Genomic DNA, 25,507 nt, shown 5'->3' with positions numbered 1-25,507 from the left:
ATGTTATCATATATGTAATAATCTGTTTTGAATTCGGCCACTAACAGGAACATAAGTACAACAGACAAATAGAAATGGGTAATAAGATACGGTATACTGAAACACCATGATCATCTGATTTTCTATAGTCTTAGATCATTCAGTGTTTTGCTTCTATGCAATGGAGTGTGCAAGATGTGTTTTTCCGGGTTTTAAACCCCCGTCGAGCATGATATTATGCAAAAATAAATATTTACCATATTAAGATATGTATACAAATACTTGAAATTATATTAACTTTGATACTTGAACCCACCCTTGACGAATTACTGCGTGCACCATTGTTCCTATACATGTAAAAACTGAACATTGGTCCCTATGATGTGAGTAGTCCCGGGTTTGATGGAATGCAGTAATTGCCACTTAGGGCCAACAATTATGTCACCCTGCAGATTGTCCAAAACATGAAAGAGAGTATACAATGGCCGACATTTCTTCTTCTTACACAGCCCTAGATTTCCTGTCTGCTAAGAGCCTCGTGATGAATTGATTAATTTGAAAGGGTTTCCAGTAACACACAGGTAAATACGATTTTTTTTTAAATGTCAAAACAGCTGCACTGAAGTTGATTCTTGGGGGGCGCGGTGGCTCAGTAATAGAGCGTTCACCTCCGGTGCTTGGCGTCCCTGGTTCGATCCCAGCTCGCGCCATGTGGACTTTGTGGTGGACAAACGCCGTGCTCGTGGGTTTTGTCGGGGTTCTCCCATTTTCTTCATTCCACCATTTCATTCATTTCTCATCATCACCGTCTCCTTTAGCCTAACCGGCATAAACGTGAGACGTAAAACTCAAAGATTTCATTTCGTTTTTTTTTTTTTAAAGTTGATTCTTATTTTCAAATCCATAGAAAAGAAATACGTAAGAAATGGATATCCCGATTTTCCTGACGACTATACGAAATAAGTCTTTATTCAAAACCAGAAAGACAGAAAATGACTGCTAAAACTTGTTCCAAAAATGATGTTTTAATGAATACTAACTATAGAACACTAAAAAAAAAAAGGTTTAGTACTAAGCTTTGTCAAATATAAACAAAAAAGTAGCCTCTGGTAAAAGACAGGAAAGAAAATCACGCGAAAATCTCATTATCCATATATTAGATATGGATAGCCATCGTTAAAGTCGCCGTTACCCTTGAAGAGATTGACTCCGTTAACGAACCAGGCCGAACACTAGCTGTTTATTGAAAAATAAACTAAAAAATTCACTTTCGTTCAAGAATTATTGTGTGGATTTTATAAGGCTATTAGCGTAATGTTTATAATAGGATATATTGTGTTATGCTTAGCGAGACTTTCTTTGACTTTCTACTAAAATACTCTATACATCTAAATCCAATAGATTTACGACTCCTGTCGACGGACACTCGATCAAGTGAATCCACTTCTTTCCATGAGAAACTTAGCTGTGAATATGAATGGTTTCAAGCAGTTTACAAGTGAATGCTGTCCTGTAGTTACTCACATATAATTCAAACCGTTTATAACTCTCTTCACAACAATTTCAACAGTTCGAAGAATAGCTCTAACGTAACCTTTGAGTGGCAAGTGGATCAAATTAAATCTCTCGAACTCTAACCATAAGCAACCTCATAATCAGCCATTAAGTTTCTTAAAGGAAAGAGGTAGGGGGCCAAGAGCAGGTTACCAACCTAATTACGTACTGATTAGACCAACTAGAAATTATGTGCTGATTTAATAAATATAAGACACATAAAATTAAATCTTGTATCTATTTACCTTGTTACGAAAACATTTGGTCCTAATACTTACATTTGAGATGAAAATTTACTGAAGCCTTTGGCAATTTATGAGTAGACTTAGTTTTCCGTCAATTAGAAAGTCATTTTCATAATATGAACCTGTAAGGGAAGAAAACGCAATATGTAATAAAGTGTTAAGCCATATTTTTTATTAAAGTTTTAATTAATATCATAAATATTACTGGTACTTCATTTTCCAAAAATCACAATACCTCTACACATTAACAACCACATGAGTTGTATTTCACTGACGCTATGTTTCAACCAGCAGCATTGTAAAGAATATATTATCGCTTTGTCATATGGAGTCCAATATAGCAACCGGAAATGGCAAATTTAACACTTCTGGTTTCAATGAAGGGTTAGAGATGGAGATGGGAAATGGTATAACTCATTTGCAATTAAAAATGTATGAGAAGTAGTTTGTTCTTGGGAGTGAGTTTTTCTTCAGACGATTTTCTCAAAACCAATTTTAACAATTTTGTTCATATTTCATAAATATAAATAATATTGCATTAATAACTCTATAATATTGTGTAAATTATTCCTTACGAAAATAATCACAAGGGTTTCTTTTCAAACTACTTTCTCAAAAACGACTCAGGCGATTTCGGTCATATTTCATAAATAAGTGTTTCATTATTATTATTATTATTATTATTAATTATTATTATTATTATTATTATTATTATTATTATTATTATTATTATTATTATTATTATTATTATTATTATTATTATTATTATTATTATTATTTTGTACAAATCACTTCCTTGTAATTTAGTCTTGGAGTGAGCTTTCTTTTTTCCAATCTTGTAAAACATCCCCCATGAGATTTTGTTATTGTTTTATTCTAATTTTTACAATATTATTTTATTATTGTTACTATTTCATTAATAACCCTAACATACCCATTAATAACAGTTATTTCTTATGGAAAAATCTACAAAGGGTAGTTCACTTTTGGCAATGAGTTTCCTTTGAATGAGGTTTCCCAAAATGCCTTATAATTTGGTTCTTACTTCACAAGAAAATGTTTCATTAATACTGCATCAAAACATGATTTACTTTAAGGAATTTGAGCGAGAAAAGTTTAGTGCGATGGTCCGTACCTCTTATTACATTAAAATTACTATATTACAAAAGAATTATTTATAACAACATTCAGTGATATAGGTAACTGAAACCGGAACCTAGGTCTGCATATGAAGATATAAAACTTCAATTAACGTTAAGAAAGAAGAAGAATGCTGCTGTAAAATGTTGAATTCACAAAGTTGAAGACTAAGGCCATATGAACATTTTTTATTGTTATTATTATTTTATAAAATAGGGTTCACTTAGCGCAATATATCATTGATTGACATGTGCTCAGTTACTTATGCGTTGGAAAAGTCAAATATATTAATCATCCTCAAACGGGCGGACTTTATTTATTTATTTATTTATTTATTTATTTATTTTTTTACATGGTGTAGATGTCAATGAGAGACAAACCCGGTGAGTATAGGGTGTGTTGTAGTAACGTTACTACCTTTCTTTCGAAAAAGAAAAAAGAGAAAAAAACATTAACGACTTATTTTTGAAGAATGAAGGATACTTTATCGTGCGGCAAGAATAAATCACGAGTAGCTAAAACAGATGGCTGATTCCGTTGCACGCATGCCATTCGACTAGAAACAGGGTCCTAAGGGATGACCAATCAGTTTTGCAATACTTTTATTGCGGCTAAAATTATGACACTAACTGAAATTTTGACGCGAGCTGTGAAACATATTTCTAGATGTGCTATACCTGTGCGTGTAATTCTCACTAAACGCCACATAAACGGGACTTAAAAATTGTGGTCCTGGCTATACATGATATCAGTCGTTGCGTGGTTGCGTAAAACTTAAAAACAAGGCACTATCGCAGGATTCGTGTATTTCATCGTGTTTGGAACATGAATACAATAGGATATGGTGCATAAGCTAAAAATCTTTCAGTTTTACGTCCAATGGTTATGCCGAATAGACTGAAGGAGACGGTGATGATGAGAAATGAATGAAATGGTGGAATGGATAAAGTGGGAGGAAACGAGAACCCCGAGAAAACCCACGCACATAAGATAATTGTAAAAGTGGAAAACTATTTACAACACAAATTTAAATTCTTGATATTACACGTTTACTAGACCACTATCTATAGGCTATAATCTGTTAGCACGTTATGTAATACAAGAATTTACAAACAACTCGATGTTTAATAATTACTGTGTCATTTCTCCGTGTATAATCCTGAGTTTAATTTCCACTAGGGTACATGAGGTTTTGATCCCAAGTTTGAATTGCAAATTTACGTCTCATATAGTCCTTGTGCTCCAATCGAATGCTAAACCCGAAACAGATTTTTTTTTAAAAATAAATAAATAAAACACTATGTGAGAAATAAAAACACATTATTTAATAAATCCGTATCAATGCTATGTTTTTTCAACAGGATTACCGAGTTTATTTTCAGTATTATGTGAAATTTATGTCTCTTCTCACAAAACTTGTATTTTTGCGTTAATTGTTCTCTTTTTTGCTTTAATTTTTCTTTGTTCCACTCACATATTATGTCTATTCTTTCGACACTTTGCGGTGTTTATATATTACCACACTCGTACTGAATAAATTGCTTGCACAACATTTGCTTTGTCTTGTTGTTTGAAGTAGGCTTTCTAGAAGAACGAATACATCACCTTTATTTTCTCGTATATCGTGTCGCTTTCCCACCCCCAAATTATATTTATTTGGGAACACATAACAAAAAACATGGAAGATGTCCATGACACATGAACTGGAAAATATGAACTCTTTCTGGTCTTCGGAAGGAAGTTGCTCTATAAAAGAAAAGAAATTTTACGCGGAATATACCGGGTGTTTAAGATAAAACGCTCACAGTCAGTACTTTTAACTAGAAACGATTGTAGATAAAAGGGTGAAACAGAAAAGTGAAATGGAGAAATGCCATTGAGCACATCGAATAAAATGCTGTGCTTGACTTACAAATATTCCTATCATAAAACTCTAGTTGGCCACCCTAAAATTTTAAATGTTAAGGTCTGCAACTTGATACAACATTGAAAAGGTAATGGTAAGATAAACAGTTTTTTGTGCGGTGTACTAGCTACGAAAGAGCCACTGTTTCATTGCGAACTCTTGCATAAGTATATACCTAGTAAAACTTACCTACTGCCATTTCGTAAACGTTGCTTCACACGAAAATATTTTCCTGCAAAAAATGTTTGCTTATTCATTATTCTTTTAATCGTGTATCGAATTATACACCCTTTGCTATTTAGAATTTTCGGATGACCCCCGAAACCCCATGACAAAAAAAAAAAAAAAAAAAAAAAAAGCTTTGCGCGTTAAGCAGAACGCTGTATTTGATGTGCCTTATGACTTTTCCCTATCTCACTAACTTGTACCTGTGTTTTTTCCCGATCTCTTCAATTATGTAAAACATTACATACTTTGTTTTCGGGAGACCCTTCGGGGTCTCATGATAAGAGTCTCTGTTGTTCAAGGAGCACTCCATTCGATGCGCCCTATGACATTAACTTCTCTCAGTTTTTGTTTCGCCCTCTTATTTCAAAACTTACTGTGATTTATAAGGATTAGACGTTTTATATGAGACATTAAAGTCTTCACACCGAACTATAATAGTTTGTAATGAAGAAAAATACGGACGATGTAATTAAATTATGTAATTTTCTCTAATAAAAATACACGTATGTTGGCAACTTAAGCGTAACGCTCACGCGAAATGAAATATTACGAATACACTAGATGTATGGTGAAGATATGAATACAATATATAAATGAAGATGATAAAAGGCCTGACGGCATGATCTTGGTACCGTGGAAAAATGGAAAAGCACTAGTCTGGGATTTCATATGTTCCGTTACGTTTGCTCCTTCCAACATACCCCATTCTTCAATTCAGGCAAGTCTTATCGCCGCTCACAGAGAATCCGACAAAACACTAAAATGCACAAACCTATTGGACAAATATTGGTTTCTAACAGTAGCAATAGAAACCAGTGGGTCTTGGGGTCACGAAAGATCTAATTTCATTAATGAAGTTGGTCATCGAATAGCGATCAAAACAGGTGATCCCCGAGCTACTGCATTCCTTTCTCAACGTATCAGTATCGCCATTCAGCGCAGGAATGTGTCATCGATCTTAGGCACATTACCTCCTGGCAAAGTTCTGGACGAGATTTTTCTTCTATAACTCACACTAAGACCTAAGTACAGACATCCTAGGAGGCTGATAACCACTTTGACGATGTTCTGAAGAATATTTTGAATCCAGGAACGGAAAATACCTGTAAAGAGTCAAGTCAAGCCAAGTGTTTCACAATTTTAGCTCAAAATTTGTTGAACCTTAGGATTGTAATTATTACTCATATGCTAAGGTCATTGATAGAAAAATTTAGAACTTGTAACCTGATTTTATTTTAAGTTTACTTATGTCATCGTTGCCATTCGTATTCTGAAATTGATGGTAATTTTAAGATAACCTATGAACTATGTAAACTATTGTAAACGCACAATTATATTTTTATTTGCAATAAAGTGAAAAATTATGGAAGACTTGTTGGAGTAAGAAGGTAAGAGGGAACGAGAGAAACTCTACAAAAAAGTTACGAACGGATATGACGCTGTTCACTGCAAATTTCATACGATAGGGGATCGAATCAGGAACTCTTCGTAGTGTAAGTGAAGGCTAAAGTATAGTTCTTGATACCCGCTCTAACGCTACGAACAAACTATGGATGAGAAAGAGAACTAAAATCTTAATGTATTTTAGGCGAAAGGATAATTAGTGAAAGTGAATAATTTTGAAAGAATTGATGGAATGATAGTATGAAGGAAAACGGGAAGACTCCGATAAAACCCACAAATACAATGTTGTCTCCCACAAATTTATATGGCCTGGAATCGAACCAGAAACTCTTCACACCAAAGATAAGTGATAAAATACTGAGCAACCGTGCCCTCCATATGGAAGAGAAAGAACAAGAAAATCAAGGAGAAATATACTTCAGTCATAGTACACTCAAACATCAAAGAGATAAGATTTAACTCTTTTCCCCCCCTTTTTCCACTGTGTTTCAACTAAAAGTAAGCATCATTTAGTATCTTTACAAGTTAATATCTCTATTAGAGTGAAACCGTCTCTCCATAGTGGGTATTTAAAAGTACGAACTTGAAGAAAGGGAAGGGGAAAGTTGTATCTGCATCTGTAAGGAAATTCTAGTTTCAATTCAAAGAGGGGCTGCTGTGGCTCAGTGGTAGAGCGTTCGCCATTGGTGCAGGGGTCCTTGGTTCGATCCCAGCTCGCGCCAAGTGAGCTTTGTGGTAGACAAACACCGTGTGCATGGCTTTCTCGGGGTTCTCCCATTTCCGCCTACTTTCTTCATTCCACTATTTCATTTATCATCACCGTCTCCTTTTGCCTACCCGACATAAGCGTGGGACGTAAAACTCAAATATTTTATTTCTTTTTTTCTAGTTTTAAAGATCAAATTTTATACAATATTATTAGCATACAATGAAAAAACGTCCAAAGATGAGATCGACAGATCTCATTGAGCTGACCAAAATACATATTTGAGGATAAATCCTCATGTGTAGTTTATGAGGAAATAGACAATTCCATTTTTGTGTAAACATGATAATTGATACTATATGAGAATCAATCATCTATTAAGATGAAACTATACTAAATTATACGACAATCATCTACCATTTTACTATGAAGCAGTAGGATAATAGTGCACATATTATCGTTAAAAATATATAACATAAAATTATCGGAAACCCTTAAATTTTAATTTTTATTAATGTAAAACCGGCGTACCTTAACATTTTACTACTAGCATATAACGCTTAGAATCATGAACCGTTTTCTTTACCATAAAGCATATTTTTAAAATGTTTGTGCATTTTATTTGTAATACACCTGAAAGGGTGAGTAATTCTAAGTTCTTAAGACTTCCAAATCATGCTATGCAAAAGATTGGAAGTCTTATATAACGGCTTTGTCCGTTCGTCTGTCGAACAGGCATCAAACCAATAATGAAAAGAGATATCGAGAAGCAGTGTTTTTGCAGTCGATTCAGCATTCTAGGAATGGGTTTCATCTCCTCCGTTAACTCTCTATTCAAACCGGAAGTGGCTCTAATTAACAATTTCCGGTTTCAACGTTTATTACAGGGTGTCTACTAAATGTTCATTTTCAAATTCCAGGTTTTATCAAGGTTTTCAAGGTTTATTTTTCCTTTTTTTCCAGGTCTATTCAGTAGAGTGTCATTTATTGTAACACATATAAGTTAATGCAATTTTATATAGTTCTTAACAAAAACTGGTTATAATTAGAGAATGCATATGACAAGTGGGTTTCTTTAAGTGACAAGATGAAAAGAAAAAACTGACTGAAATGTAGGTTCTCAAAACATTTTACACAAGAAAATGTTTAATTAAAATATCCCCTACCAGAAGGCCGGTTGAGAGAAATGTGCAGTAGCTTTAAATATCCTAATGTAGGAATACTATACAGGGGTGAACCTTAATTAAACCGACAAACTTCGGGAAATGATTCTCGGCACCCAAACAAGAAAAAAAAAAAAAATCTCTTTAACTCTTCTCCAGGGCGCATAGTTTCCGAGCTAAAAGGTGCCGAAAGTGTGGAAAAATGAACTTCCGATGCCTATATCTCCAAAATTATCCAAAGTAGGGAGTGCTGCTTAAAATCTCACAAAGGAAATCGTATGTTCAGAACAGATAGGACTTCCTTAAAGAGATATTAAGCTGCACTCTCTACGTTGGATAGGTCTGGAAATATAGGCCTCGGAAGTTCATTTTTCCACAGTTTCGGCACCTTGTAGCTCCAAAACTATGTGCCGTGGAGAAAAGTTACAGGACTGTTTTTCTTGTTTCGGGCTCGGGAATCACCTCCCGAAGTTTATCGGTTTAGTTAACGTTCACCCTATATAATAGTAAATTTCCGTCAAAAACATTACTTCAAATAAACTAATATTATAGTAGTAGCACGTAAGTGTTGATGAACAATGACAAAAATGGCGAGAAAATAGCTTACTCACCGCTAAGTTATGGGATAAAATACCACAAGAGTATTTTACTACAAGCACTCCCCTTTAAAGTACTCTTGTGGTATTTTATGCTACGTACTGGTAGGACTTAGCGGTGAGTAAGCTATTTTCCCGCCACTTTTGTCAAACTAGTATTAGTTTAGAAGTAAAAAGAAAATGATCATATATAATACAAATTCTTTACGCAAAGTAGTCCATATTGTTAAACGTTACTGCAGATTCTTCTTGGATGGGGACTGGCCATCAATTATATTTTATTTAAAAATATATTGTAACATGAAAGTTTAAAAAACTGAAAATGTTAAGGAACCACGCACATTATATGAACAAATATAGAAAACAACTTTCACAGTGAACAGTTTTTGACATTTAACTTCTAGAGTTCAACATCCCTTTTAACTTTTTCACCTGTTCTTCCAACGCATCTACTGCTTCGACATCAGTTAGTATTACTTTCTTCTTTAATTCCAACTCTTTTATTTTTTTCTTAATATCTTTCTTTTCTCGAGCTGCTCTGTCTTCTTTTTCACCGCGGTCTTTCAGATATTCATTTCTTCTGCTTGATGCATTCCTCACATACTGGATCATACTCTTTGTGATATTCATATTACGTATGTCACCAGCAACACGCACAGCATCCAACACACTTCTCTGGGCAATCAAGCACTCCTCTTGGAGCTTTTCAACAATGCACTCTTTGTTAACTCCTTTCCACTGCTGCGTTGCTATGGAAAAGTACACATATCTTATCAATGTTTTAAACGCATTGGAGACACCTCCTTTACTTAACAGATCATGGAGGAAAACGTCTAATCTGTCATTTTTGTAACTGAAATTTCATAGTTTTCGTGCTGTGTCTTGGTCTGAACAGAATTTTAAATATTCCCGTTTCACCATATCAGCATTTACAGGTGTTATTTGCTCCTTCTCGACAAATGTCTCCAGGGAGTGTGTTTTCACTGAATCACCATAAACTTTTAAGGCAGGAATCATAGTTATGGCACGGTTGATAACTTTAGAATTCTCCACCCACCTAATAGAACAAAATTTAAGAGGGAAAACTGCTGTTCCAGATGCTGCCATGAAATCTGCTCCTTGAAGTCCTTGAATAAATAGAACAACGCTCGCAAAAACTCTGTCACATGCACAGTCTTAAAAGCTCCATTAACAATATGTAAAGAGCACGTTCCTGTCTCCAAAAGCTGTGGACCTTCACAATTTTCTTCACTCAGATAGGCCTTCAAATCACTCAGAAATTTCAAATGAACGTTGGGGCCATCAAGAGAAACCTGAAGTAACTTACGAAAATCGAGACCCTTGTCCTGAAAGTATTTATAAATGCACTTAACAAATCCTGGGCAGTAGCATGTCCGAGGAATACTGATGTTAAATAACGTGTTAAAACTTTATTTTCGTCAGTGTGCCAGAAACGGACTACTAAGTCCATTTGATTTTTCTGTGAGATAGTGTTTAGGCTTTCGTCGAACGATACTGCAAAAAATTCACAATTTTGTAGTTCACGAATAACGTCTGTTGGAAATATGGGCCCAATCCAAAGGTGATGACATAACCTATTTTGTCTTTGTGTAACTGCATGACTTCCCACTCAGGAAACATTAAAGGAAACAAAATCCGTTGCACTCGCTTGGCTTGATCTTTGATAAGATAACTCTTTATTACACCACTAGTTTTTGCTGGGCTTTCATTTTTCTCCTGAACAACTGGAGTAGATGATGTGCTAGTCACTGAACTGGAAGACGCTGTAGAATTTTTTTGTACAGGAAGGCTCCTTGTTAACATTGCTTGAGAACTTTACGATCGTACATTATGCATTAAGAGCTTTAACAGCTATTTGATGTTTCTTTCCTTTTTCATGAGATTTCAATGATCCAGCTCCCATATTTGAAATGTCAAAATCAGTTCTGCAGAGTTTACAACCTGCTTTAAATGGATCGTTGGACCTAATAACCCATTTCCACTGGCCTTTCCACGAGTCCTGGAATTTAGTTTTACTTTTCCCCATTTTAATGGCTGAAAAATAAAATGTTAATTGTTACTGTGTAACAGGATTTATTGCAAGACTAGTAAAATGTTAACCTAAATACAAAAAGTAATTCCGTTAAGATGTGGGCAATTTTATTTTTTTCCGGTGATACATCTTTCGGAAAACCGGGAATGGTGTTCACTGCGACATCCGTGGGATTGGACTCCTGTTAAATATCTTCGACACAGGGGTATAAGCGGAATGTTGTTCCAGACCTGTCTACTAATCTTGCTATAGAAACATGTAAACCAATGTCTTCACAAAGCAGCAAATAAGCTTGATTCATACTATGCAAATAAGCAGCAACTACAGAGAAAGCTTTTGGCTTGTATGCCAGTATCCCCTCAGTGTAAAACACAACCTTAATAGATCATGAAATTTAACCTTTTCAAATACCTTAATCTCATCGGGGACTAATTTAGCTCTTTTTGTAGTCACTGTTATTCACAACGACCATGCCAAACAAATACAATCTTGTTGTCTCTTCTTGTACCCTCAACATACTTTCCAAAAACATTCACCGCCTGCACTCTGCTCACGTCTGTCTGTCTTTCTCAACTACGTCTCCACTGAATAAGTTATTATTGGCTTTTGACTTATGCTGTAGTATATAACTTTCTTGCATTTTACAAAAATATACTTATTCCATACCAATCCCCAAAACAATATTTTTTTAAAAAATTAAAACTTCCAGGTTCCTCGTCCAATTCCAGGCTATTTCCAGGTTTTCCAGGTCCAAAAGTAAATTCCAGGCTAATTCCAGGTTTTCAAGGTTTTCCAGGTCAGTAGACACCCTGTATTACTACAGAACGAAAACGGTCACAGATTGCGAGAAGCGGTTTTTAGCAAACAATTCAGCGTCCCAAGGGACGTACCATGACTATCCCAAACACTCTACCAAAACCGAAATTGGTTTAAATTTACTACTAGTTCTGGTTTCAACACTGATTTCCATATGACAAAAACGGTAAGAATTATCAAGAAGCAGTGTTTTGCAATCGATTCAGCGTTCCAGGAATACATTCCATTTCATCCGTTAACACTCAAATCAAACCGGAAGTGGTTCAAATTAGCCATTTCCGGTTTCAACGTTTATCGACATAGAACGAAAACGGTAACATGATTGGGAAGTCTAAAGTAGTTCCACTCTGTGAACGAATCTAACTTGTTTCTTAACTTATAACAATACGGATAATAACTTTCGAAAGAAATTACGAAAATAATAGAAAACTTATGTCAACATAATATCTTGCAAATCGTAACTCTCGTCGAGCAAGTTTTCATTTTACTAGAGATGTCCGCATTTAAAACACTTCTCGTCATAACTTGAAACTCGATAGGATATCGTAAAGTCACTTACATTATCTTTTTTCTTTATTTACAGGAGGATGGTAGCTTTGTGGTAGAGCGTTCATTTCTGGTACTAGGGTTCCCTGGTTCGATCCTAGGACAAATACGTTTATGGTGAAAAATATTGTGTTCGTGTGTTCTCCCGTTTCCTCTCACATTCTCCTTCCACAAATTCTTGCATTATCATTTACTTTCATTAGTCACTCGTATATTTTAGCATAAAGAGCGTAACCATGGAACATTAACCTAGAAATTTCGTTTCGTTTCGTTTTCTTTCTTACCATGACGTAAACAGCAGATTACAAACGATTATTATATGCAAGCAACTGGTTTAAAGTTCAAACTGATACAATTCCTTCACTTCTAAATATTTTGATTTTTATGTAGAGAAATAGGTAAGATCGTAATTTTATTATCCATGTCGGTCCCGGAATCCCACACATGGGACATAAAATATTACGACAATATTTTGCTTTACAACTTTAAAATCCGACTGGCAACATTGAAAACTGTTTACAGGGGATGATCATAATATCGTCATATTTTATGTCCCCTGTGGAGGACGCCGCAGGGCGCGGTGGCTCAGTGGTAGAGCGTTCACCTCTGATGCTTGGGGTCCCGGGTTCAAACCCTGCTCCCGCCAAGTGAACTTTGTGATGGACAAACACCGTGCTCATGGGTTTTCTCGAGGCTCTCCCGTTTCCTCCCATTTTCTTCATTCCACCATTTCACTCATCTCCCATCATCACCCTCTCCTTTAGCATAACCGTGAGACGTAAAGCTTAAAAATCTAATTTCTTTTTCTTTCTTCCTTTTCTTTTCTTTTTTCCTTTTTTTTTTTTTTTTTTTTTTTTGTGGGGGACGCCGGGACCGACATGGTTATGTATGCGTTATGATTTAGTTTTCTATAAAGCTTTTGATTGAAAAAAAATAGTGTATGTTCCTGTCTGATATCTCTTTGTTAGTGTTAACCACGAGACAAATAATTTATTGTCTCATCTTGAATCTCATCTTGGAAACGAGACGAGAAGTGCTTTCTAAATTTAAGACGAGACAAGAAATTTTACGTGTCTCGTAGGCAACACTTGTTCACCCAAGTCTTAGATCTTTAACACTTGTTTTAGTGTTACATGATTCATATTTAAAAACTATGAATTGATAAAAAAGCGACAGTATGAACACAATGACGAGCACTTATTAACGTTTAAAGATACGCAAGATATTACATAATATACTTCATTAATAAACATGATTCAAATGTTGTATTACACATCTCTCATCACGCGGAAGGATTCTGATAGTTTCTAGAAAAAAAAATTAAGAAAAAAAATAGCGGTTTTGTACATACATTTTGAAACTTACAAAGACCTCATTTCTCGCTTCATCTCGTGGGAAATACTACTTCTTATGTAAAGATAAGAAAATATACATCGGAACGTATCAATCCCTTATAACAAGGATCGAAATGTATAAACATTTCAATTTTTCTCCTTAATAATGCATCATTTGTCAAATTGTCTCTGTGCTTCAGTATATAGTTTTGAATTACCTTCTTTTTATCGTTAGAATAATTATGCCAGAAGGTGAATCTAACAATTCAGATTTGATGTGTTAATTAGGTCGAAGTTCTCCCCCGATATTTTCTGTGATAGCAATAGTTTTTAAAACAACTACTACTACGTGGTATCTTTCAACCAGATGTATACACAGTATCCATCGTGAACTCAGATTTGGCATAGTTGTAAAGGTAAAGTGGTTATACATTATCCTTTGATGTACGTACACAACGTGTAGTACTACCTTCCATTTAATCTCTCATAAAAAGACATAGCATGAGCAGATGATAAATACTAGGCAATAGTTTCAGCGTACCTCAATATTTATTCCCACTAAAGTTATCAAATTATGCTTTTACTCTACGGGAAGAAAATCAAACTACACCTTGCATCATATTGATATGATATTACGTCTTGAGAACGTCGAATTGCACAATCAATTTTATCCAGAATACTTTGTATCCTGTGCATAAGAGAAGAAACTAGATATGCCTGAAATGAGAGCGCTAAGATGGATGTATATAAGGCCCGCAGCCAGGGAGTGACTAACGTGGTTCAGCCATTTGCGGCCACCTTCAGTCTCCTAAAACTTTCAGTTGTTTGTTCAGATAAATCTATGCTCAAAAGATAAAGTAAAGAATGCGTGTTAGGTGAACTCATGTTAGCTTCATCACTACCAACACTCCTTTCAGAATATCGCCGTTCCCTGTCGTAGTCTTTCGTTACGGGCCTGATGTGAAGTGTCGCCAGAATGGACAAGGTCTGAAATGTAATTATAAGAAACAACATGAGTGTTACTTGAAATTTTGAAAAAAGAAGATTACTGTGTGATATGGTCACTCACAAGAACAAATAAGAATTATGTAGGCAGGAGAATGGGAAAAAATGTGGTACGAAACACAAGAGAAAGAGGGGCACCGAAAAGAAAATAGGCAGAGTGTGAACACAGACTTAAAACAAAAGAAGTAAACAGAAGATACATAATGTGTGGAATCGAGCAAGATGGAAATTCATCGTGAGGAATGTTAACTCCGTGTAAGTGAGATACAAGTATGTAATAGAAGAAGTTCTTCGTATCGTCTGTGCTGACGAAGATAGGTTACAATGAGATCCGAACTGCTATATGAATTCAGAGGATATTTTATCTCGTGTTAAATGTATTCAATCACGCTTTAACTTCAAGAAAACTGTATACTTTAACTTTTAGCGTCTATGGCTCAAGCTCTTTACATTGTGTACATATGTGAAGCGATATTTACCAAACATTGACGTCATAGTGTTCGGCTTTAAAACATTATGAAGGACATAGGACCTGAGTTATGTTTACTTTTTAATAGGAAAAAGGCAACAATGACGATGACAAATAATTTTTTCCTTCTTTTCTCGTCCTTGTATTCTTCGGTCAATACGAAAATGTTAGATATACTAAAAATGTTATCTCGTGATAGATGAACAGTACAAGATACACGGTTTTACATAACTTTATTCATGATTATTATACTTTCCTCTCTGAATGTGTATCCATTTAGATCAAATTTGCAATCAATTTATAATTCATTCCTATCAACCCACACCTATCTTTGATGACAATATGTTATCAATATCTATTCTAACTCTATATGTTACCTACGACAAAATTAACTACAGTAGAACTCCTCTTGTCCGCCCTCGGCTAGTCCACCACTCCGGTTGATCCGACCGTGCTCGAGCCGAACTTGTCCCGACTGGCCGGTGACTCACGAGGCCCATTGTCATTTACTGCCATCGCGGCATTGTTGTTTACTTGCTGTTACCGCTGTTCGCCTTAGTGCTCCGTCATCTCTTGTATCGTTTCTTTCGTTGTGCGTCTTTTCTGTACTGTACTATGCAGTTTTTAGTGCTTACTGTTCGTTGGTTTAGAGCTGAAAATCCGCATTTTCCGTATTTTCTAATAATCCGACCTTTTTTGCGTTCCGACCATACCGCTAGTCCCAAAGGTAACGGATTAGAGGGGTTCTACTGTAATCCAGTTTTTTATCTTCGAGCGAAGGAACTATGGTGATTGTGAAAAAATCGAATTTGAGATTTCAACGGACGTACACGCGTAATGTCCCGTATGTACATGTACAGAAACAAACAAAAATAAACAAATAAAATCAAATAAACTAAAAATTAAACAAAAAAAAGATGTCGATGTCTGTCAGTCTGTTCGTTTTGTCGTCTCGATGTAGGTCTTCTCGTCTCCCTTACTCTAATGGACATAATTCTGGGACGTTAAACTGAAAGATTTCATTTCAATTCCATTGTAGGCCCCATGTAAACTCGCCTAGAGGTCATACCGTTCAACATATCCACACCAACTTAAGGCTTTTGTATGATTCTCTAGTTATTATTATTATTATTATTATTATTATTATTATTATTATTATTATTATTATTATTATTATTATTATTATTATTATTATTATTATTATTGTTACTATTATTATTATTATTATTATTAATTATTATTATTATTATTATTATTATTATTATTATTATTATTATTATTATTATTATTATTATTATTATTATTACTGGAAAACAATAATTTTAAAAAATCGATTTTACCTAAACATCTGTATGATTTTCTTTAGTTTCAAAAATCAATATTTCATTAACAACCAAGTAATTTTTGTAATTAAAATCCAGAAGGGGTAGTTAACTCTTGGGAGTTAGTTCTTTTCGCTCTGTATTCTCAAAAAATATTCATTTGATTTTGTTTATATTTCAATCACAAATATTTCTCTAACATCCCGACAATATGATGTAAGTCATTTCTCATGAAGAAAAAAAAAATCGCAAGGAGTAGTTTGCTCATGGGTATGAGTTTTCACGGGCTCTTGTAAGCTGATGGAGAAACATGGGAACCGCAGAATTTTTCGTAAGAGTGGATAAAATTTGTAGTCCTAGGAAGTGGAAATCGTCCAGGGGCTGATTTGTATGCAATCACCACGGCATAGTTTTCAGCAAAAAGACATATATACTTCTATATTTTGATGATCACCTAGCATCATTAACACGCATTTTCATAAAAGAAGTTAGAAATGTTAAAAATAAAGAAAATAATGGAAAATTGAACTTAGAAAATATTGTTAAAAATAAAGAAAATAATGGAAAATTAAACTTAGAAAATATTACTTCTGCCCGCAAACTTAATTCAAATTATTGATTTATTTGAGTTCCAGAGAAGGACCACCCTCTTCCCCACTTGCAGACGTCCATGAGAATGAATCATTTCTAACAATTGCTTTCTCCTATTGTTATTGTCTAGATCGAGTACTTAACAAGATAATACTAATTATAATAATTATCTATACTATTTCTGAGCATCTAATATATGCACATATTTCATACTTTTCAACTTTTAAAAGGGCAATTAAAACATGTTGCAGTTGTGATATAACACTTTAATTTTTCTACATCTCAACAACGAAAATGAAATTTTGCCTGTATGTAAAAGCAGTTCGTTTTTATAACGTGTTATTCCATATCAGAAATGCATACAGTGAATCTTACTATAAAAAGTCTTTAGGCAAATGGGATACAACGCCATTTATGAAATTGTGGTTACGCCAAGGGTATCATGCATCTGTCGACTGTCAAGTTAAGAAGAAAACAAGCCACGAATTTTCTAAAGATCAATTATACCTCTTTTTATTTCTAGGCCTATCTCAGTACTTGGTGAGTTTTGCAAATAAAATATAATAAAATAAAAATAAAAATTTAAAAAGTCAATATAAGCATGCTGCATGACTTAATCCTACTCATTGTTAGTAGTATCATTAGAATTAATATTAGACACTTGATGAGACGAGACGAGAGATACGAGAGATTTTCTTGTCTTATATCGTAAATTTTGTAGGTCTTGTCTCGTCTCAGTTCTCGAAGAATTCTTTCTTGTCTCGTCTCCTTTCGTAAATTAAAGTACAAAATTTATGCACTGGTTTTTTCTTAACTTTAACTAGGGGTTATCAGAATCCTTCCGCGTCAAGAGAAATCTACAAAAGATGTGATATGACAGCATTTAAACCAGATATATTGTTAGAACATACTGTGTATTGACTTGTGTACCTTTAAACGTTGATAAACACTCTTCATTGTGTTTGTACAATTACTTAATCAGCTTATAGCTATTTATATAAATCGTGTAACACTAAAACAGTGTTTGAAGTCTTGAAAACTTGAGAAAACTAGTGTTGAACATGAAACTCATGAAATTTCTTGTCTCATCTTGAGAACGAGACGAGAATTCTCATGTTTTTTGTCTCGTCTCGAATTTAAAAATGTGCTTCTCGTTTCATGGGTAACACTAACTGGAATAAATAGTAATAACATTTTTAATACTAAGTCAGCTCACTACATTAATAATAGAACAGCACTATTCAATATGTGTTGATATTTGTAGCAAAATTTAGAAACGTCACGGAAGATGTTATTGATTATGTAATATCATCCCCCATTGAGTTCTTGCAAGTGTCGACTATAGAGTCTATGTATAACTTTACGCCAGTGTTTGATGTTCACATTACTCTACGGATTTAATTGAAGGTCACTATGGCGGTGAACTTGTTAATATTTGATGTTAACAACACATCCATCAGGCAATCTGCTAACATTGAATTAAACTCTTACGGTCAGGGTTGGAACTATTTTGTGTAACCTTGTACAAACAGCGGAGCTTGATTACATCATCAACATTACTATGGCACAACAAACACCACATCCTCCTATCCTATGGAAAGGAAAAACAAGGGAGGATGCAGCTTGTTAAAAAGCCATTGGTAGACAAGAAATATTAGTCAATCTGAACTGTAGGTATCTGCATACAAAACCTATTTACATTATATGGTGCACTTGGAGGTTTGGGATGGTTCATTATCCTCTGATTGACGTCATAAGGCATTTGTTTTTGTCGTCACAGGTGGAGAGGATTTGCCGGAGTGAGACAATGCGCTGCCAGAAGTCGTTTGTAAATAATAAAGTGGAACTGGAAGATTTAACACCATGGATAACAACGAAACAGGAAAAAAGAATGGCTCAACCGAGAAGCAAGTGGCTTTCAAAACCGCAGCTTGAAACGTTCAAGTTTTGTTTAAAATTCTCTCTCTCTCTCTCTCTCTCTCTCTCTCTCTCTCTCTATATATATATATATATATATATATATATATATATATATATATATATATATATATATATATATATATATATCCGCGGATCCAGGATATGATCAAGGAGGGGCTAAACCATAGTTCCCCACTTTATCCAGTGTAATGAAAGTAGGACTGAAGCCCATTTTATCCATGGATACCTGAGGTCAAGAGCGGAGCGGTATAGCCCCTATAGCCCTCCCCTTAGATCCGCGTCTATAAGTTTAACGTCAAAATTATGCTACAAGGCTGAGGAAAATGGCTATAATGAGACGAATGATAATAGTGGAATGAAGAAAGTGGGAGGAAAAGAGAAAACTCCGAGAAACCCACGTACATAGTGTTTCTCTACCAGAAAGGCCATTGGACGTGAGGTGGATTCGAACCAGGACTCCCACGCAGAGGTGGGTGCGCTACCACTAAATTATTGATATAACACATGTGAATACATGTAAATTCTTTAAATAAAATGATTTATTGTTCGTGATAGCTTTACGTGTCATAGTATGCAGACAAATAAGTTTGAATTTTGCTATAAGGTTAATGACATTTTAAGCGAAATATTATGAATGTATTTTATTTAATTAGATTTGAAACTCTTTTGTACTCCTTCCCCCTTAGAATACCATTTCAGTCACAGTGAAATTATTTAAAAAGAATAAGAAGAAGAAGAAGAATAGCTCGACCCAAGTGCTAACAATGTTAAAAAATTAATTTCAAACAGTTCACTCATTTCCTCCGTATCGGGAAATTATAATATTATAGAAGTTGCTTCTTCTCCTCTCCCGTTTTAGCATTTTTTAAAAGCTAAATTTTCTAAGAATCTAAGACATTCTCACTAATTTTTAATGAGGATCGCGAGATTCATCTTGCTAACTTTAGAAAATCGTAAGATATTGTGTTCTTGGCGAAAAAGAAAACATTTCCCTCTTAGGATAATTATTTCAAAGGAAGATGATTGTTCACTCAAGTGTTTCTGCTGTTCATGACAAATGTTTCAATTTTTTTTTTTTTTTCGAAAAATATAACACAATGTTGATTTCAATTTTATCATATACTATTTATAGTAAGCTGTTCGGTCTGCTGTACACTATTGGCTAAAATCGTGTTTACTTAAGAGCTCCAATTGTTTGCATTTATTTTTTTACTTTTAGCTTGCCCCGAACTAACTTGCGGTTACACAAATATTATTGCTTAAAAATAAATATGTTTATGATAATAAACAGCAAAACACTATTATGCTCAGTATCATCACTTCAAATAATTAAGGAGCCACAGTGGCTCAGTGGTAGAGCGTTTACGTCTGGTGTGTGGGGGTCCCTGGTTCGACCCCCGGCCAAGTAATTTTGTGATCGGCAACACCGTGTCTCGGGGTACTCCCGTTTCCTCCCACATTATCATTCCAACACATTCTTCCATCATCGTTTACTCGCCTTCATCATAGTATCCCTTAGTCCAAAGGGCTTAATCGTGGGACGTTAAACTGAAACAAATTCATTTCAAATAATTATATTGAAATGAAACAGTTTAAGTTTCAATTAAATCGTCACAATATATTACTGTAGAAATCAAGGATGTTATAAATAGAGGATCTGCGCATATGTATCTTCATCCTATTAAATTGATGAAGCCAAAAAACAACCGATCATCGGCACATCTAATTGGCTACTCTCGTTTCTGCCATCGTCTGATTGGATACTTTCGTTTCCGCCATGATTGTTAGCTCAAAACATTGCGATCCTATTGGTCGGAGTGGGCAGAGATGGGGTGGCAAAACTGTGACGTATGGCTTCAAAATTTTGTTGTAAGGGCAGATCCTCTATTTTATAAGGTCCTTGGTAGAAATACACAAGTATCAATGTTGGAATCTAAGTATGGTTACGAGCCTCTTCCAGTTTTCAAATATTCCTAATTAAATTGAAACAATGCAGTTTTTAAATTTTCAATTAAATCGTCAGAATAGTTTCAAATGTGCAAAATACCTGTACGGTAGCTACATCTATTGACGTCAGACAGGCAGGCAACGCAAGTGGTGACATCTATTAGTGTGAATGTTTACTATTAGGAATTAGTGTGATTCACTGTAATGCTTATCTTTTATAAATAGGATTGGCATTGTTCCCCTTGCTCTTCTACAACCAACAGTACAGATCTGTAGTATCACATTCCAGGATAGCGTGACACACAAACTGACTCATGTTTCACTTTCATAACTAGAAAAAGATTAATGTCTGTCCTGCTGATGACAAAATCATCTTTTTTTTTTTTTTTTTTTGGCCTTTAGAAATGAGAAACAGGAGGCGTAGCAAGGAATGGGTGAGGGTGATCTATATGACCACCTCAAATTAAAAAGAAATTCGAAGATAATTGGACCAGAAAATGTTAAATTTTTGAATTGGGTTTTACCAAAAGTCTTTATATATTCCGTCCGGGAGAAAAATCTTAAGAACTACTAGATAGATTTCCATTAATTTTGGCCAGGATGTAATGGGCCAAAAGTGAGGAATCGAGTTAATTGATGATGATGATATTTAAACTGGAGAAGTGATAAATATTTACTTCAATTTCTAGTTTCAGTATTGATCTACGTAGAGCAAAAACGACAGAAAGCGAAAAGCGATTTTCTGGGATCGATTTAGCGTTGTAAGAATATGTACCGTCGTCTCTCTTAATTTTCTATTCAATCTAGGTTTGGTAGAAATCAACCACTCCTGGTTTTTGATTTCTGATCGTTATACAGTAAAAAAAAAAAAAAAAAAAAAAAAAAAAAAAAAAAAGTTAATAAATATATAACGAGAAGCGGTTTTCTACAATCGACTAAGTATTCCAAGAATATATTCCATCTCTACTCTATTCTAGAAATCTACTACCACTTGCGACTTCAAAATTATTTGAGAAAGTGTCACATCATACAATCCAAATTTCTTCACGTGGTGTAGAAATGAACACGGCTATTTATTCTAAATATAGAACAACTAGTTTTAGTTCTAGACTGTGCGGGAGAAACAGTATGTCAAAAAAAAAGTTTTCAGGTGATTTTTTAAAATTATTTTACCAAACATAAGTATGAATCACTTATACTAACAGTATCAAGACTCCATTATTCAACTCATGTTTAGAATTGACTTATACCAAGTTAACCGGAGATGGAGCATGACACATGAATCTCCAATTTTGACTTATCTTATTTTGGCCAATTTTTGACTTAGGCCCTATACTGTTTCTTCCGCGCAGTCTAGATTTTATATAATTAAAACGAAAATTATTTAACACAAAAGTTTACAATAGAGATGATATGTATATTTAATATTCTTTCAGATGCTAACAATAATAGTCCATAGACGGAAATTGTTTACTTCAAATTTTTGGAAGCCTCATAAGTAAAAGTTTTTATAATAAAAAATTCTGACAGAATTTAAAGAGAATATTTTAAAATGGTGAACTGACAGCTCATACTACTCAACAGCTCCAGCAGTGAATAAGGAAATTATTGCCCACAACAACACAGAGCTGCTGCCTCGTTTATGGCCTATTATTTGAATAGGTATTATTTGAAATAGGTATATGGTGAGAGGGGTATCCATCCATCGTATTATGGGCTTACAATCACTAGCAGTGCACTTCGCATGTTCTCGCCACGATTCACTTATTCACCTTGGCTTAGTGGTAGAGTGCTTACCTCTTGTGTGCGAGGTTCGTGGTTCGATCCCTGGTCAACTAAGTTTGTGGTGGAGAACATCGTGTCCGTAGGTTTTCTCGGCGTACTCTGGTTTCCTCTCAAATTCTCATTCCACCAATTATTCCATCATTATTCACTTCCCTTAATCATGCGTCTCTCTTAGCCTAACAAGCATAATAATGGGAGGTTAAACTGAATGATTTTATTTCAAAAACCAATTTTTAATGCTTCAGGCAACTAACACTCACTGTGTTCCGTAATCCGAAATCTTACCGTAAGTTATACTTGTAATAATACCAAAGAAGTGAGTTTTTTTTTTTTAAATAATAAAACTACAATAGACTTGAACCTATTCAAATTCACTACTGCAACCGGAAGTAGTACATCTATGACTACTAGTTGCAATAGAGAGACAATGTTAAAGATGGAATTTCTTTTTCAGACGCTGATATCATACGAAAAGCTGCTTCTTGCTATCTTTTACAATTATTACGATGTGAGAACCAACATTTAAGTTGGAAGTTGTGGATTTTACTACTTCCGGTTTCAGCAAAAGAATACGGACTTTGATAAAACTTATTCTTGCGACGCTGAACCCATTTCAGAAAATTATTTTTTGTTCTCTTATCCTTTTCGCTCTAAGGAGATCAATATTGAAACCAGAAGTTGTAGTGTATTTATACCACTCCTGTTTCAGCGGAGAGATAAGGGTGAAGACAGAATCTATTCTTGGGATGCTCAATTGATTAAAGAAAACAACTTATTGCTATCTACTGTATTCTTTCTGTTCTATGACGTTTACCTAACAACATTAAAAACGGAAGTAGTTAATTTCTATTACTTCCGGTTTGAATAGAGTAATAAGGGAAGAGATGGAACCTATTTCTTAAGTCTGAATTTATTTCAAAAACTGCTTCTCACTATCTCTTACCGTTTTAGACTTTCAAATTATGCTATGCATAAGTACATAGGACCACTTTGTCTGTCACTCTGACAGCAGCTTTCAGAGCAAAAGCGGTAAGAGATATCGAAATGAGGTTTCTTAGAATCGATTCAGCGTCCTAAGGATAGGCTAAATCGTCTTCTTCATCAACTATCCATTCAAACCGGAATTGGCACACAAATGAGTAATTTCCGATTTCAACATTTATTGCCATAAAACAAAACCGGGAACAGATAGCGATGTGTATATATATATTGCTATGTATATACAATTCAGCATCTCAAGGCAACGTACACTCATGTCCAAAATTACTGTCGCATGTCTATAAATATGTTGTTGTAGAAATATAATTTGATAACGAATTCGCCAGGTGTTTCTTAAAATTTAGTATGTGTATAATCGGAAAAGACATGTATGTGGCAAATTTCATATCAAAAGAGCAGTAAATAAGAACAATAAAACGAAAATAAAACTTTCTTGTCCATTTAGCAACATTTTGTTTTACTCATAACATTTCTAATTTTCGTATTTATAATTCTTTTCCTATGAAATTTACCACAAAGATACATTTCCCAATTACACACATAGTATCAGTATTAAAAGTACCCTGCAAAATCATTATCAAATTATATTCTTACAAGAAAACAGTTATAGATATGCGACAATCATTTTGGACATGAGTGTACCACGATTATCCTGACGCATTACCAAAAATTGGAAGTGGTTGAAATTTGCTACTACTTCCAGTGTCAATACTCATTTTCATAGAGCAAAAACGGTGACGTATCATAATGCAATTTTTTTTTGTAATTGATCCAGCTTCCCAAGAATAAGTTCTATCTCTCCCGTTAACCCTCTATTCAAACCGAAAGTGGTTAAAAGAAATTATTTCCGCTTTCAACATTTAACTCCCTGCAAACGAGTCATGCTGTCAAGAGAACATCCCATCACAACCTACAACACTCTGCCAAAATTGGAAAAAGTTGTAAATTACTACTACTTCAGCTTTCAATACTGATTTCCATATAGCAAAAATGATGAGATGTCGAGATTTTTTTTTTTTTTTTTTTTTTTTACAATTGATTGAGCTTTCCAAGAATAGGTTCCGCCTTCTCCGTTAACTCTCTATTTAAATCAGAAGTGGTTCAAATTAACCATTTCTGGTTTCAATACTTATAATTATAGAACAAAAATGATAATAGATAGCGACAAGTGGTATTCTGCAATCGATTCAGAGTGTCAAGAGAACATATCGTCATAACCGGCAACACTTTACGAAAACTGACAGTGGTTGTAATTTACCACTACTTCCGGTTTCAATGCTGATTTCCGTATAGCAAAAGCGGTAACAGATATCGAGATGCAGTTTCTTGAAAAGATTCAGCTTCCGAAGAGTTCATTTTATCTCCTTCCTTAATGTTCTATTGAATTCGGAAGTGGTTAAAATTGAACCATTTCCAGTTTCAACATCTATCACCATAGAACAGAAATGGTAATAGATAGCGACAAGATGTTTTCTGCAATCTATCGCGGGTGTCAAGAAAACATACCATCACAACTCGTACCAAAAATGGTTGAAATTTACTACTACTTCCGGTTTCAATAGTGATTTCTGTAGGCCAAATCTTTAAAATATATTGAGATAGTTTTCTTGTAATTAATTAAGCTTCCCAAAAGTAGGTTCTATCTCCTTCCTTAACCATCTATTTAAATCGAAAGTGGGTCAAATTAACGATTTCCAGTTTCAACCTGTATCACCATAAAACAAAATCGGTAAAGCACAGCGAGTAAGGCTTTCTGATATGGATTATGCTTCAAAGGA

General features: G+C 34.6%; 1 protein-coding gene across 2 annotated transcripts in view; it reads right to left on the bottom strand.

Annotated features, from left to right (window-relative positions):
- Positions 1–25,507, bottom strand: part of LOC145693250 (bcl-2-related ovarian killer protein-like) — a 288,563-nt gene that overhangs the window by 160,017 nt on the left and 103,039 nt on the right. For both annotated transcript variants that reach the window (XM_081769075.1, XM_081769074.1), the window contains one exon: positions 1,812–1,900. The gene's annotated coding sequence lies outside the window, so the exon portion shown is untranslated. The remainder of the gene's footprint in view (positions 1–1,811; positions 1,901–25,507) is intronic.

Source organism: Thermobia domestica, chromosome 8 (assembly GCF_964235325.1).
Source record: "Thermobia domestica chromosome 8, izTheDome1.hap1.1, whole genome shotgun sequence".
Taxonomy (NCBI): Eukaryota; Metazoa; Arthropoda; class Insecta; order Zygentoma; family Lepismatidae; genus Thermobia; species Thermobia domestica.
This window is presented reverse-complemented; position numbering and strand designations above follow the sequence as displayed.